The 16,460-nt window shown below is 45.3% G+C and overlaps 1 pseudogene; it reads left to right on the top strand.

Annotated features, from left to right (window-relative positions):
• Positions 1-771: 771 nt before the first annotated feature.
• Positions 772-3,962, top strand: LOC102429985 (annotated as a pseudogene).
• Positions 3,963-16,460: the final 12,498 nt, after the last annotated feature.

The following is a 16,460-nucleotide window of genomic DNA, read 5'->3' as shown; positions in this document are numbered from 1 at the left end:
AAAATAAAAAAGTCGATATTAAGAAAAAAATTGTAAATGGAAGATTATAAGAGAGGGTTTCATGAGCCAGCAAAAGTAACTGGAGTGCCATTTTTGGCACGCATGCCAGGGGTTGCCCACCCCTGGGATAGGATATTTGTAATGATGGTAAAAAATAAATAAAATTGAAAGCCCTATCCGGTTTCTCAGTGGGTGGAGCATCAGCCCATGAATCAAAGGGTCGAAGGTTCCATTTCTGTTCAAGGACACATACCTCGGTGGTTGGTTTGACCCCCAGCTTCCAGGCAGGGTGTGTGTGGGAGGCAACCAATCAAAAAATCTCTCTATCTCTCTCTCACTCTCTCTCACTCTCTCTCTCCCCCTCCCTCCCTCCTTCCCTTTCTCTCACTCTCTCCTCTCTCTCTCCCTTCCCTCCTCCCCAACTCTCTCTAAAAATCAATGGAAAAAATATTCTCTGGAAAGGATTAACAAACAAAAACTTAAAAATTAAATAAAATTACCAAATGGTCCAACAGTGCCACTTCTGGGTATATACACACAGAAATGGAAAGCGGGGTCTTGAAGAGATATTTGGGCACCTGTGTTCACAACATGTCAGATGGAAGCAGCCACTGAGGAATGTGCCTGGAGAGATGAATGGATAAGAAGCAAAATGGAGGCTAGACATGTACCATGGAATAGTGTTCAGCTTTAAAAAAGGAAGGAAATTCTGACACATGCTCCAACATGGATGACAACCCTTTGAGGATATGATGTCTCATGACATCAGACATGCCCAAAAAGGTTCATTCTTGGTGGTGGAGGGATGACCATGTGTTCCAGCCCCCCAAAGAAGAGAAGGCGGAGGACAAGAAGCCATTGCGTCTGACCACTCTGTCCCCTGGCCAGGAGACATGGAGGACCTCTCATCTCACCAAGCAAGGCAAGATGACGCAGTCCCACACACCCCGGGTCCTGGCAGACAAGTGCCGGGACCCACATTCAATCAGAGTTGTGCTCCATGCTGGGTCAGGAGAACGAAAGGGACAAGAGTGGGGAGAGTGAGATGTGGGTGTCCCCCCCCACAAGCTCACAGTGCCTGATCCCTGTCTTGCTCCCGACTTGGGTTGTGTGGTCTTGACCTCTCTGAGCCTTGGCTTCCTCCCCTTGGCCCATAGACAGGAACGGTTGTCGGGTCACTCTGGGGCACTCAGTTGTTGGGGTCAAGCCCCAGCAGGTCCAGGGTTCCCAAAGGTGTGGACAGAGGCAGCATTCAGGTGATCATCATAGCCAGGTTCTTTAGCCAGGTTCTCCAGCCAGATTCTGTGTTTATTGTCTTGTTACAGCTGTATTTATACCAGTTGATTTAAATCCTATCCACTCTACTCCAAAGGTTAGGGCGTTTCTTATCTCCATTCCAAAGTTACCCTATTGTTCTATTAAGCTACAAGGAAGTAACTGAAGGAGATTATCCTAAGTAAAGATTATGTAGCTTAATCGTGATTGTTTGTAGTTAAAGTGATTAATTACCCGCCTGGCACTTAGTTAAGGGGTTTTATTCCCTTCCTAACTCCAGGAGAAAATCCCCACCTGGAGAAACAACCTTTCTCGGAGAGGTGACCTTGGTTAAAACATATAACGTTAAGAAGGGGAGCAAACATATTAAGAACAGTATGCCATATACGCCAGGTCCCTTGAAACATGCTGTGCAGATGTTTCTTCCCTGTAGCGACTGTGTCAAGCAGCAAGGATGGACTGGCTTCCAGCACTCAGTGACCTGGCACTAGGAGAACTAAGCAGAGGATGGGGCCCACCCTCTGCACTCAGAGATCCCTCCTGTTGATTCGGTCCTGAGGGAGCTCTGTGATTCTAGAAGCCAGTCCAGAGAATATCGGATTAAGTAGGGTGGGATCAGTGTGTGCGTCTGACTCCAGGTGCCCTGGGTTCTGAAAAACAATCTAGAGAAGATGAGATCAAGTTGGATTCATTGGCTGAGCGAGTTAATCTGCTTGGAGACAGGCTTTCCGCTTATATAAGGGCTCAAGGCACCCAGCCTAGGCCATTAGACACCAGAGCCCAGGAGAGCAAGGACCATGTCGCCACCCAGGAGAAGTAAAGCAGCGCGAGCTCCAACCCTCCTGAGGGCCACAGCACCGAGCTGGTTTCCTCCCGGCCATCTGCAAGCTCAGGAGGCCAAGCTGGGTGCCTTCTGCCCTGCCCCAACCCTGGTGCACCGGCCTTCCTGCCAGTGGCCCTGCCATCAACCTATTGGCCCTGGCGGCCTGCTCCCGGTGCCCCCCATATACAGCTGGGCCCCCATATACCTCACCATCCAGCCAAAGTCTGTGAGGAGAGGCCTGGCCCCCCGCAACCGGCTACCCCCTGCCCAGGAGCTATGTGACCTGCTGCAGGGAGCAGACAAGCCTCACATGAAGTCAGCCAGCCTGCCCCAGGCTGCCCAGCAGCCGGCCCCGAAGCCCCGTTCCATCCACCTCTCAGCTGCCAGAGACAAGAGGAGGACTGCCAGCGACACCATGCCCTGCCTGGCTGCAGGTGCCAAGAGGCGCTTCCTGGCCAGCAGCAGCCCTCCTCCCAAGGCCCAGGGGTTGGGCAGCCAGCTCCCAGAGGCCCGCGCCCCATCAGGCCAGGCGTCCATGGCCACCAGCACTGTGCCTCCCAAACTTGTAACCCGAGGCCCACCTGAGCAGAGTTCTCAGAAGCCCGTTCCTCCAAAAGAGTGTGGGGGCAAAGTGCCCACCATCACCCATCAACACCATCTCAGCCTCTTTATGGACGAGGGTCTCAAGTTCTGCTCCTCCACTCAGGATGCCACAGAGAAGGAGCTGAAGGAGGAGAAGGCGGCCAACCACCAGAGCCCCAGCAAGAAGATGGACCGGGATGTGGCTGCAAACACCTTCCACAAGATGCAGGGCCTGGAACCCGGCCCTGGAGCCCGTCTCCACAAGACCCGGGACAGAGGGGCTGTGTCCCAGGAGGTGGTGCTGGGGGGCAAATTGACCGCCCAGACCAGCTTCTCACTCCAGAGCCAGAACAGCCCCCCTGAAGAGGATCCTTTGCAAGGGGCCGCCCTGTACCAGCGCCTCAAGGAGCACCTGCTAACCCAGGCCCAGCTCAAGGAGAATGGCTACCCCTTCGCGCACCCCAAGCGGCCCGGGGGCGCTGTCCTCTTCACCACCCAAGAGAAGCCGCCCCAAGATGCCTCCAGCAGGCTGTGCTGCCGCTGTGGCACCCAGTACCTCGTGGCCTCCTCAGGCCACTGTGTGCACCAGGTAGAATGTCACTACCACTGGGGGCGGCTGCGCCCCACTCCAGCGGCTGGGGGCTGGGAGATTCAGTACACGTGCTGCTCGGCCCCCATCGGCTCCCCTGGCTGCCAAGTGGCCCAACAGCACGTGCACGATGGCCGCCAGCAGGACCTGCAGGGCTTCGTGCAGACCTTGGACAAAGAGCTGCCCCCAGGGGCTCACCCCGGCATCTACGCCCTGGACTGTGAGATGTGCTACACCACCTCTGGCCTGGAGCTGACCCGCGTCAGCGTGGTGGACAGCGCCCTGCAGCTGGTGTACGACGCCTTCGTCAGGCCGGACCGCGACATCGTCGACTACAACACCAGGTTTTCCGGAGTCACCGCAGCTGACCTGGCCCACACCAGCACCTCGATCCGGGACGTTCAGGCCGCCTTGCTGACGCTCTTCAATGCCCACACCATCCTCATCGGACACAGCCTGCAGAGCGACCTGCTGGCCTTGAAGCTCATCCATGGCACCGTGCTGGACACATCTGTGCTCTTCCCGCACCGCCGCGGCCTCCCCTACAAGCGCTCCCTTCGAAACCTCACGGCTCACTACCTCGGACACGTCATCCAGGACCGGATAGATGGCCACAGCTCCAGCGAGGACGCCAGCGCCTGCATGCGCCTGGTCATCTGGAAGATGGGACAAGATGCCGAGACTGAGCGCTGACCGCAGCCCAGCATTTTGTGGACAGGACTATGACTTTGGAAAAGGCTTTGTGATCACATATATCTCTTGCCCCACATGTCTAACAATAAAGAAATGGTTCAGTAAACTATAAAAAAATACTCTACTTCTGGATTCTAGGCATTGTGTAGAAACTGTTCAATTTGTTGATAGATAATTCTTTAAGTTGAGCTGAAAATGTGAAATGACAGACTTGTGACTCAGCTTAACGTGATGGGGAGTAACAAAGTGCTATCTTTTTCTACCATCAATTACCATGAAGCAAATGAACAGTGTCAGGAGGAAACAAGTGAAATATTCTTGATTATTTTTAAAATTAATTTTCAATGTTTTCTTCACCTGGAAAGGGCAAGAAAAGGATGAGTAAGAATTTCCTCTATTCTAATTTAAGGAACACTTCCAATGCCTTTATTTAAGCATAAGTATAAACATTAATTGCAAGACACAATACGCTAGATTGTGCTATTTCAACTTGGGTTACACTGATAACTACATGGTTCAGAGCTAGAGTTGGTCAAAGGAGAAACGTGTGTGAGGTTTGGAAGATGGAAGCAAAGCAAACCATGAAGGTTTTGTGGTCATATATGGTGATGGGCAGTAGTACAAGTGTCTGGTGGGCTCCTGCTAGCCCTCACTCTCCTCTGCTCTGCTTCTGGACCCACAGTTGACACCAAACGCTCCACAGTACTTGGCCATAGCCCAACAGAGCTGTACAGAGGCACAGCCCTTTTAGATCTTTCCATGTGCTTCTCCTTAAGGCCCTCATCTGCCAGCTAGACATGCTTGGCTTCTCAGATTTCCCTGAAAGGTCTGGCATGTCATGCATGTCAGTGCTTAAGTTTGATTGGTTGGTGATGCTTTCTTTGATCCTTTGACTCTTTTTTCTAGGCCTCTCTCAGCTTCTCCCATACTAGTGTATGGTCTCATCCTACAATAAACCCCTTTTTCTTGTCATAATCGTCCCAGCTCTGCTTTCTTGCCTGAACCCTGACTGCTACATACAGGAAATGAATCATTAGTTATATCCTTCCTGATATACCCTACCATTTCTAGGCTCTGTGTTGTGAGAGACAGATGAGAAACTTGAGGGTAACCACGAGATGACAATGGCTTCCTATCGGCTTCAGCGGAGGCAGGGAGTGGCTGAGCTCTCATTAGAGATGTCCGTTAGACTTCCACAGGATCACTCTGTGGGTGTTCAGAAAGTGTCATTCTCAGCTTGAGACCCTGCTTCACGCCAAAAGGAGGAAAAAATGGCCCTGAGATTCCTTTCTTGTACTGATGTCATACCACAGGCACATAAAACTGAAGAAATGCCACACTCAGTCCGTTCAGTGACTCCAGCCCATCGTCTTCTCCTCCCCGGGGCCCCAGGAGATGTTTGTGCGAGGGCACAGCTGCACTCCAGTATATCACCTCCAGGTGAGTGGTGCCCTCCAGCAACCTTTCCAGCCCATTAACCTCCTATTTAAGTCCATTCGGTGTTATTTCACTGCAGTTCGTTTGGAGGGCAACCTTCTTTCCCTATAGAATGCTACCTGTCAAAATCAAAGTCTGAAATTAGATGTTTTTTTATATGACTTTGCTGGGCTAACTACCTGGGTTAAACTTGGCTGTTGATCTCTCCCAAACAATGTTATTTTTCTTTTATGTGAGACCTACTGATTTACCCAATTCTATTTTTTCTTATTGTGGTTATATATATATATATATATAGCCATTTCAACAAATTTTAAGTGTATGATTTTGTGGCATTGATTACATTCACAATGTTGTGCAACCATCACCACTATCTATTTCCAAAACTTTTTCATCACCCAAACAAAAACTCTGTAACCAGCCGAAACCGGTTTGGCTCGGTGGATGGAGCATCGGCCTGCAGACTGAAGGGTCCCGGGTTCGATTCCGGTCAAGGGCATGTGCCTGGGTTGCGGGCACATCCCCAGTGGGAGATGTGCAGGAGGCAGCTGATTGGTGTTTCTCTCTCATCAATGTTTCTGGCTCTCTATCTCTCTCCCTTCCTCTCTGTGAAAAATCAATAAAATATATTTTTTAAAAAAAACAAACAAAAAAAAAACTCTGTAACCATTAAGCAATATTTCCCATTCCTCCCTCTCCCCAGTCTCTGGGTAACCTCAAATTTACTTTCTATCCCTATAAATTTGCCTATTCTATGTATTTTACAAAGTGGAATAATGCAATATTTGTCCTTTTGTGTTTGGCTTATTTTGCTTATCATGATGTTTTGGTTTACTTAAGTCTCATGATCCAGACTCTGCCTGTTCAATTGAATACAAGATTCCCCTCTTGCCCTGTTTTGGGAATCTCCTTATGACTTCATTGTACCTTGGTTTCTTAACTGTCATACTAGAAAGAGGAAACAGACCCAAATATGTAGAGCCTTATTCAAATTTGATGTTTAAAAAACATAAAAATATTGGAGAAACCAAGATGGCGGCATAGGTAAACACCGGAGTTTGCTGCCTCGCACAACCACTTCAAAAATACAACTAAAAGACGGAACAGACATCACCCAGAACCACAGGAAGGCTGGCTGAGGGGAAATTATTCAACTAGAAGGAAAGAGAACAGCATACCGAGACTCAGAGGAGGCGCAGTGCGGAAAAGACAAAGGTGCGGAGGTGCGTGTGGAGCGGGCTGGAGGCTGAGGGTACGATTGTCGTTTTCAATCGGGAGGGAGTCTCAGATTCTGAGCTCCAGTTCTGGGCGAGTCTCTAGGGACCCAGACTCAAACGGGAGAAGCAGGACAGTCTGGCATCAGTCGGAATGCGAGGGCAGCTTTCTCTCTGAGGTTTGCAGCGGTTGCTGGGACTCTGAGAGGCAGAGCCTCTGGGGACAGGACTGAGAGCAGCCATAACTGCTCCCTCCACCCGCCCTGTTGATCCCGTACGACCTGCCCCGCCCAAGCCCTGCGCAGAGCCATTTGCTGGATAGCCTCAGGCAAAGGCTAGATTACCACCTCTTCAGAGGACAGAAGTTTTCCCACTGCAGACACAGCTGATTCTCACAGCCAGTTGGCCTGGAGGTCAAATCCCCCTAGTATTAACTACAACAATCAAGGCTTAACTACAACAAGACTGCGCACAAAGACCACTAGGGGGTGCACCAAGAAAGCATAAAAAATGCGGAGACAAAGAAACAGGACAAAATTGTCAATGGAGGATATTGAGTTCAGAACCATACTTTTAAGGTCCCTCAAGAACTGTCTAGAAGCCGCCGATAAACTTATTGAGATCTACAAGAAATCTAATGAGACCCTCGATGTTGTGATAAAGAACCAACTAGAAATTAAGCATACACTGACTGAAATAAAGAATATTATACAGACTCCCAACAGCAGACCAGAGGAGCGCAAGAATCAAGTCAAAGATTTGAAATGCGAAGAAGCAAAAAACACCCAACCAGAAAAGCAAAATGAAAAAAGAATCCGAAAATACAAAGATAGTGTAAGGAGCCTCTGGGACAGCTTCAAGCATACCAACATCAGAATTATAGGGGTGCCAGAAGATGAGCGTGAGCAAGATATTGAAAACCTATTTGAAGAAATAATGACAGAAAACTTCCCCTTCCTGGTGAAAGAAATAGACTTACAACTCCAGGAAGCGCAGAGAACCCCAAACAAAAGGAATCCAAAGAGGACCACACCAAGACACATCATAATTAAAATTCCAAGAGCAAAAGACAAAGAGAGAATCTTAAAAGCAGCAAGAGAAAGAGACTCAATTACCTACAAGGGAATACCCATACGACTGTCAGCTGATTTCTCAACAGAAACTTTGCAGGCCAGAAGGGAGTGGCAAGAAATATTCAAAGTGATGAATGCCAAGAACCTACAACCAAGATTACTTTATCCAGCAAAGCTATCATTCAGAATTGAAGGTCAGATAAAGAGCTTCACAGATAAGGAAAAGCTAAAGGAGTTCATCACCACCAAACCAGTATTATATGAAATGCTGAAAGGTATCCTTTAAGAAGAGGAAGAAGAAGAAAAAGGTAAAGATACAAATTATGAACAACAAATATGCATCTATCAACAAGTGAATCTAAGAATCAAGTGAATAAATAATCTGATGAACAGAATGAACTGTTGATTATAATAGAATCAGGGACATAGAAAGGGAATGGACTGACTATTCTTGTGGGAGAAAAGGGTGTGGGAGATGCGGGAAGAGACTGGACAAAAATCGTGCACCTATGGATGAGGACAGTGGGTGGGGAGTGAGGGCGGAGGGTGGGGTGGGAACTGGAAGGAAGGGAGTTATGGGGGGGGGGAGAGGAACAAATGTAATAATCTGAACAATAAAGATTTAATAAAAAACATAAAAATATTAAGAAATAAATTCAAAACAACATGAAGACATTCTTTTGCAAGTTTCAGTAACCTTAAAAACAACTATCACTCAGGTGAAATATCAATGAAATATTTCTTTCTATCTCTGTGTGAGACCATTGAGGTCATAAAGCTACTGAGGAAAATGTTATTTCAAGCTGCCAAGTCCCTACTGTCTCATAATGGTCTACAAGTATTTAAACACAATCCAGTCCTTCGATATAGGAGAGGGATAACATGTCCATGAATCTTTAATGCATGAATAATCCTTTTTGACATTTCCCTTCAGTGCTGAGGAAGATGGCTGGATTTGCTTGTGGCTGCATTGATAATAACTTATCTCTTCCTTTCTCATTCCTAAAGGGAAATGTCATAACGAGAACCCACTACTAAATAAAACATGTACATCACAGGTTTTTTTTATTTCTGAAAAACAAAAGAGGCTGACCTCCGAGTCAGATTGAATTTATACTGAGCTCAGAGAAAGTGAGGCTTAACTATAGAATCTTGTTTATGTGTTTTAGCATTTGCTATTTTTCCAGTGGCAAAAAAAAAAAGCTATTCAGAGTATAAAGCAACAGGAAAGTAGCTACTGCCCACCTATGTTAAGTAAATTGTAAAATTATCTAATTGTAGCGATATAAACACTGTAACATGTATAGGCTATAATTAAGTTCATTTAATCACTTATTCATCCATCCATTTAATAAATGTTACTGAGCGTCTATTGTCTATTTTGTGCATGTGCTGTAATAGGCATTGTCTGCCCTATCCAATATGGTAGCCACTAGTCACATTGAACTTTGTGATGTAAATGCAATAAATTCAATAAAATAAAAAAATTCAGCTCATTTATTGTACTAGCCGTATTTCAAGTATTCAATACTCACATGTAGCTCATGGCTATCATATTGAACAGCACAGAAGATAGACCATTTCCATGCTGCAGAAAGTTCTATTGGGCAGCACTTGGATAGAGTATAAAAAAAGTATAATAGCTCAGCCGGTGTTGCTCAGTGATTGAGCATCGACCCATAAACCAGGAGGTCATGGTTCAATTCCCAGTCAGGGCACATGCCCAGTTGAGGTTTCAATCCCCAGTGTGGGGCCTGCAGGAGGCAGCCAATCAATGGTTCTCGCTCATCATTGATGTTTCTGTCCCTCTCTTCCTCTCCCATCCTCTCTCTGAAATCAATAAAAATATTTTTAAGTATAACTAAGGTCTTTTATTAAAAGAGTTTGCAATTTAGTTGAGGAGATGCAAATATAAAGAAATGTCATTCTTGTTTCATCCTACAATATAGGATAGCAATAAAGTAGTAGGAGCTGCCCTTTTGGGGGCATGGACTATGTGTCAGTGATTGCTAAATGCTTCATACATGTGGCAGAGCAAAAGTAACTCATGAGAGTCTGGCCTTTTCCCTTTGCTTGTTGGCCCTCCTCCCTTTCTCATCCTCCTACTATGAGTGGGAGAGTATTGGCCTTCACCAGATCTCACACATTTATAAGTGGGGAGACAGACACAGGACTGGAGGGGAGAGAAGAGAGGGTGGGAGTGATTATGAAGGCCATAATTAACATTGGAATGGGTAGACAAGTAAACCAGATTCCTCTCCTAGTGAGGAATACCTTATCTAATCCTTTGGAGGCCTGAATAAAAAAATAAAAAAAGAGCACACAGAAGGGAGAATTCACGCTTTCTCAGCCTGCCTGTTTTTAAGCTGAGACATCGGTGTTTCCTGCTTCCAGACTTGAACTTGGACTACAACTATACCATCAGTTTTCCTGGGCCTGTAGCTTGTTGACTATGGCTCTTGCAAAATCCTTGTGGTCTAGAACTGGGAGAGGAGTTACTTGAAAGTCATGAAAAGAAAGGTTCTGAGCAGCTGTGAGGTGTAAAGAAAACGTATGGGAAAAGCAAGGGGACCGCAAAAGGTTTGTTGTGGACTATATATGTTCCTTCCAGGTATAGAGACATGTGAGTAAAAAATGTTGAGTTATTTTGAAATTAATAGTTTTCTAATTGGACTGTGTTCTTTGATCATCACACTTGAGCGAGGACCATGTGAGTCACATATGTCATAGGTTATACTATCATCATTCTCATTAATTTAACCTTCACTACTACTCTGCAAGGTAGGCTATGTGATTTTTTTTCTAATGTTCAGCCTAAAATTCAGAGAAGTTAAATTAATAAATGGCAATGTCTTATATATAACTCTTATATCCATGCTTTTAGTTTATCTGATTTACTGCCCCAATACCAGGAGGATCAGGTAGTATGTGACAAAGTGCCAAGAAAGCCATATGGACATTAATAATGGCAATGAAGTCCAAAGAAACTAGAGTAATGGTGAACTGGAGTGACTAGCACATGCTTCACAAAGAGTATGAAATGTAAGCGGCCTAGAAGGACTGGGAAAACCTAGATGGGAAGTGGGGAGAGGTAGATGAAGGAAGACACAGGCCATGGACAAGAACCAGGGGTTTTGGCTGCAGCAGAGGGTGTGGTCTTTTGATCATGACATTGTAGAAGCTGGATCAGATTAGGGGTAAAAGATGAAATAAGTAAATAAGTAAACAAATGAATACTATTTGCTAAAACTGCTATTTAAATCTGATATTTAAGATGATATTTAAATTTCAGCTTAGTTGCAAATTGCTCAGCCCCCCTTAGCAGACCTGTTTCAGGGGATAGTAAATAGTGGAGTTGTCTCCAAATACTCTAGGACATTGGTTCTCAACCTTCTGGCCCTTTAAATACAGTTCCTCATGTTGTGACCCAACCATAAAATTATTTTCGTTGCTACTTCATAACTGTAATGTTGCTACTGTTATGAATCATAATGTAAATATCTGATATGCAGGATGGTCTTAGGCGACCCCTGTGAAAGGATCGTTTGACTGCCAAAGGGGTCGCGACCCACAGGTTGAGAACCGCTGCTCTAGGAGATTCTGTGGTGTGATGGTTAATTTTATGTGTCAACTTGATGAAGCCACAAGGTACCCAGATATTTGGTTTAAAAAATTACTCTAGGTGTGTCTGTGAGGGTGTTTCTGAAAGAGATTAACATTGGAATAGGCAGACTGGGTAAACCAGATTGCCCTCTTCTTGTGAGGGGTACCTTATCTAGTCCTTTAGAGGCCTGAATTTTTTTTTTTTTAAAGTGGAGTAAGGGAGAATTCACGTTTTCTCAACCTGCCTGTTTTTTGAGCTGAAACATTGGTGTTTCCTGCTTTCAGATTTGAACATGGACTAGAACTACACCATCAGTTTTTCTGGGTCTCCAGATTGTTGACTAAGGATCTTGGGACTTCTTGGACTCCATAATCACATGAACCAATCCCTTACAATAAATTACTTGTGTACTTATATGCCCCATAAGTTCTGTTTGTCTGGAGAAGCCTAATATATGTGGTTTATGTGGGTTGACCGTGATGAAACAATGAATCAGAAAATTTAACTATCTTCACATGTGCAGGGCCTTAGTGGGTGAATCCAGAGCAAGGAAAGGCACCTCTGCCCTCTCAGATCTCTAGGTCTAGCCTGGAACTGGACTAGGTCTGAATCAATAAGCAAATCCAGAGGTCAAGGACTGGGTTTGAGTGGTCTTCCCATGGTCAGTGACGTAATAGTCTCCCCAGACTTCTAAGCTTTATCCAAACAGCATGACTCTTGGTAACAGATAAAACAGGAAGGGGAAAAATAGACTATCCAAGAGACGCAAAAAAGGTTTGTGACCAGACTTGGGCTGGGAATGTTCTGTTCATGAGTTTGCCTGGTATTACTCTGAAAATCATCTGCAGGTAGAATCTTTTAAAAAACATATGTTTTATTGATTGTAGAGAGAGAGGAAGGGAGAATAATAAAAAGATAGAAACATCCAGTAGAGAGAAACATCGATCTGCTGCCTCCTGCATTCCCCCTGCTGGGGACCGAGCCCACGACCCAGGCTTGTGCTCTGACCAGGAATCAAACCAGCGACCTCTTGGCTCATGGGTCAAAGTTCAACCACTTAGCCACACTGGCTGGGCTGCAGGTAGAATCTGACAGTCCCCAAACTTCAGTTCTCCAGCCAAGTAGGGCAACTAGTTCCACTGAATCAGACTCTGAGGTTAGCCTTCTTCAGCTGGAGTACGAACTTCTTTGACCAGGCTTTTCTGGGCAAAATAACCTTTGCCACATGGAACAGAAACATCAAGATTTCTCAGCCTAACCTGGAGAGGTTACAAAGCAAACAAACAAACTTTAAGCTGAGGCTTAACTCCAAATATCAAGAGTAAATTCTTTGGATGAAATTCTAGCATGAATACATTTTTTTCAACACTCTAGTAATTCTAAAATAGAAGCACTCATCTAGACCATTTCACAACAATAACCCATATTGGACCAAGACATCCCTAGACCAGCCCACAAATTCTGAGGAGAATTAGATTCCTGCAATTCTCTCTCTCTCTCTCTCTCTTTCTCTCTCTCTCTCTCTCTCTTTTTTAAAAATTGATTTTAGAGAGAGGAAGGGATAGAAAGAGAAACATCTGTGTGAGAGAGAAACATCGATCAGTTGCCTCCTGCATGTGCCCTGACCAGGAATCAAACCTGTGACCTTTCGGTGTACAGTACAATGCTCCAACCAACTGAGCACCACTGGCCAGGGCTCCTACAATTCTCTTATATGTAATTTTTCCAGGATAAAGCAGAGCCCACATCCTCCCTCTCCTGCTTTTCTCTGTTCCACAGTAACTCAGGGGTGTCTTTTAGGGGGCTACTCTCCTCTTTCCCCCATGTTTCTCTGATCCCTATCACCCTCTTCTTACTCTAGGCCTTTGCTATTTGAAGTATGGTTCTCAGACAAGCCCTAGTGCCAATACCTTGATGCTTGATAGAAATGCAGAATTCCAGGCCCCACCTAATGAGCCAAATTCTGCATTTTAATAATATCCTCGGGTGATTTGGGGGCACTTTAAAATTTGTGACTCACTGCTCTATTCCACCTCTAAATGGAGCCGACTGGGATAAATGCCCTGACACTGAGACATTTATTATGCAGAGGGGATGGTGCATTCTGCTCCTTCTTTCACCTCCTATGAAATAAGGACATTAGTTCCCTACCATAAAGCAGAGCTACTCTCTTATGTTAGTTGTTAGGTGAAAGTACATGTAATGTGTACTCAGAGTCACATCTTTAATTAGATATATATGGAAAGAGAGAAGGGCCAGCCAGTTGTCTCTGCAGTTGGCCAGACAATTGACTGATAGGGAGGATGAGTGAGGGGGGCAGGGGGGGGGGAGAGGCCTGGGAATGCCAAGGCTCAGCACTCAATTATGTACTCAATGCATAACAGCTGAATGTGTGAGCTATCCAGATGCCACCCATATTTTCTAAGTCACCTGTTTTGTACTCGATTTGGCTTGGGTGTCTCTTTGGTTGTGTTGAGTGGGATCTCTTTCCTTTATGGCTTAGTGACTGCAGGCCAGGCACTGGCAGCTGAGTCTGAGCAATGCCTCAGGTATTTGACTACTTCAGTAGGACATACCAAGGCACTGATTGATCTCAAATAAATCTTATGAGCACACGCTGCTCATCACCTTATTATTAGTTGAGAAAGGTGTCTGTTAGTATTGACAGTAGAAGCCCAGAGAAGTTCAAGCCAAGAGGAGGTTACTTTTCTCTTGTATTCTCTCACCTTGGTCACCACCATTTAGTGAGGCCAGTGTCCAGAGGCCATATAAATATATATTAACACATAGCATTGAGATAAGAACATGCGTTTTGAAATCAGGCAAATTTTGGTTGAATCGCACTTCTGTCACACCTAATCTTTCACCGTGGATGTGTTCCTTCTTGAATTTTAACATCAGTGTTGACTTCTATAGAATGAGGATGATGAGAGACTAGTAGGGATGTTGTAAAGATTAAATATACAGCATGCAGCATTGCATCTGCTACTCAGGAGCCTCCATAATAGCATTATTATGACCAGACTCTGAGTTATAGACATTAGCAGCCACTGTAGATCCAGGTGAGTCTGGTACTTCCCTAAGGACCGCAGCTGACTCTCACTGAGGTACATATAGGGTCTGTGTGAGTTGTTTTGAGGTACTTTAAGTGTGAAGAACATAGGCATCCTCCTCTTTAAAAATAACAGGTACATTAACTTATGCACAGGCATCTAGGCTCCTGGGAAAATACTCTTTCTGAAGAAAGAGGTGCCAGCTGGAGCCATAGTGGGTGATTATTAGGAACCCGAGAGTATACAGCAATAAAATTCAAGTCCTAATGCAAAAGGTTTTAGCGCCAGGCATGCGTTTGTTTAAAGAAAGCTGCTACCAAGACTTACTCATTGCAATCATTTTTGAGCCGTGCTCTAGTTCCAGTCAACTGCTAGCCTGCATTTACTGTTCCCAGCCTGTGGAGCGTCCCTCTGACAGCTCCAGCCCAGCCCTGACTGGAATGCCAGAGCTCCAAGGCAAAGAGTTTGAATCCCTTGATGCCAGGTTATTCTTGGCAACAGCTCACCTTGGCCCAGATGGAGTCACGAGGCTCTGTCCTGATTATTCTGGGCTGGAACCAGAAGAGATCTCGTCTGTGTGGAGTAATGCAGGCATGGGAAGCCCACCTGGGCACACCCAAGGGTCCCCGTGTGGATAATGAAGGGGTAGGATGAGGTCACTGTCTTTTGCCAATTATTTCTGTTAAATAATAGAATCATTTTATCAAACAATGAAGTATCCCAATGCATAAAACAGATAACAGTCTTTTGTTCTGGTTGATAAATAATGTCCGTGTGCATAAGAGACTTGTGGAGCCTCTATTTTTTTAGATACTTGCTGCTGTGAGTACTCACTCACATATAAACACACACTCTCACATACACACATACACATAAATACACTCACACATAAACACACACTCACATAAACACACACATACAAACATATACACACTCATTCACATATACATACATACTCATATCTATACATACTCACACATAAACATACTCACATATATTCACACATATACCCACTCACACATACACACATACTCATATATATACACACTCACACAGACACACACACACTCACACAGACACACATACGCACACATATACACACTCACTCACACACATACTCAAGCCTCTGTTGCTTGACACCAAGGCTCTTTGAACATTGTTTAAAAATGCCTGCACTATCTGATCTCTGAGGCGTAGTCAGCTCCCTATTCTAGATTCCAGTGAGCCAAATATGGCTTCGGAAGATGAGTGATTTCAAGTGCTGGAGTGAGAGTGGGTGGGATAGTCTGTAAGAGAAGCCAAAGCTCAGAAAGCAAGCCTGGGATTGAAGCAGAGAAACAGCTTAGGGCTCAGGGAACGGCTGAGTATTAGTGTAGATGTGAGCAGCTTTTTAACAACACACAAGGTAGGAGGGGATTATGCCTGTGTTCTCAGGCATGAAACACGTGTCATTAGCTCATCCGAGGCCATGTGTTTGACTGTCACCCAGTCATGGCCTGGATCACTCATGCCCCATCAAAGTATCAAATATGGGCCAGCACCCAGCTTGGTAAGACACCCCTCCTCTGTGGTTCGTTTCCTGTGTGGGCCCAGGAAGGAGGCCTGGGAGGCTGGCAGGAGGCAGAGGGCAGCAAGAGGAGCCCAAGTCTCCATGCACTAAAGCCCAACCAGAACCCAAAAGATCTGGGCCTTTTGGGTTATTTATCATTTGCACCTATAAAGTGTGTGCCTGAGAGCTTTTTAGAAGCTTTTCATATTTACTCTGACATCTGACCAAAGATCCTCATTGACTAATCTTATGAAGCCAAAGATTGAGTCCTAGGGTATTGGGTGGTCTAGACAGAAACAGGGACAACATTAAATAATAATTGGGTCAGCCAAACACACCGGTGAGATTAGAAAAGAATCCTAACCCTTTAGAACCCGGACAAAAATAGCCACAAAAACGGAGACAATTCCTTTCCCTCCAAATGCTTTCTTAACCTCCAAGATATTTAGATATTTAAGGCGTCAAGTTTGTAAAACTGTCTCTCAGAGTCTCTAATAAAACCTGCAACAACGCTCTTCTCCAGAGCCCAAAATATGCCCCTTTCTGCCTGGAAGGGACTGATCCCTGC

This window comes from Myotis lucifugus, unplaced genomic scaffold, assembly GCF_000147115.1.
Source record: "Myotis lucifugus unplaced genomic scaffold, Myoluc2.0 scaffold_38, whole genome shotgun sequence".
Classification (NCBI taxonomy): domain Eukaryota; kingdom Metazoa; phylum Chordata; class Mammalia; order Chiroptera; family Vespertilionidae; genus Myotis; species Myotis lucifugus.
This window is presented reverse-complemented; position numbering and strand designations above follow the sequence as displayed.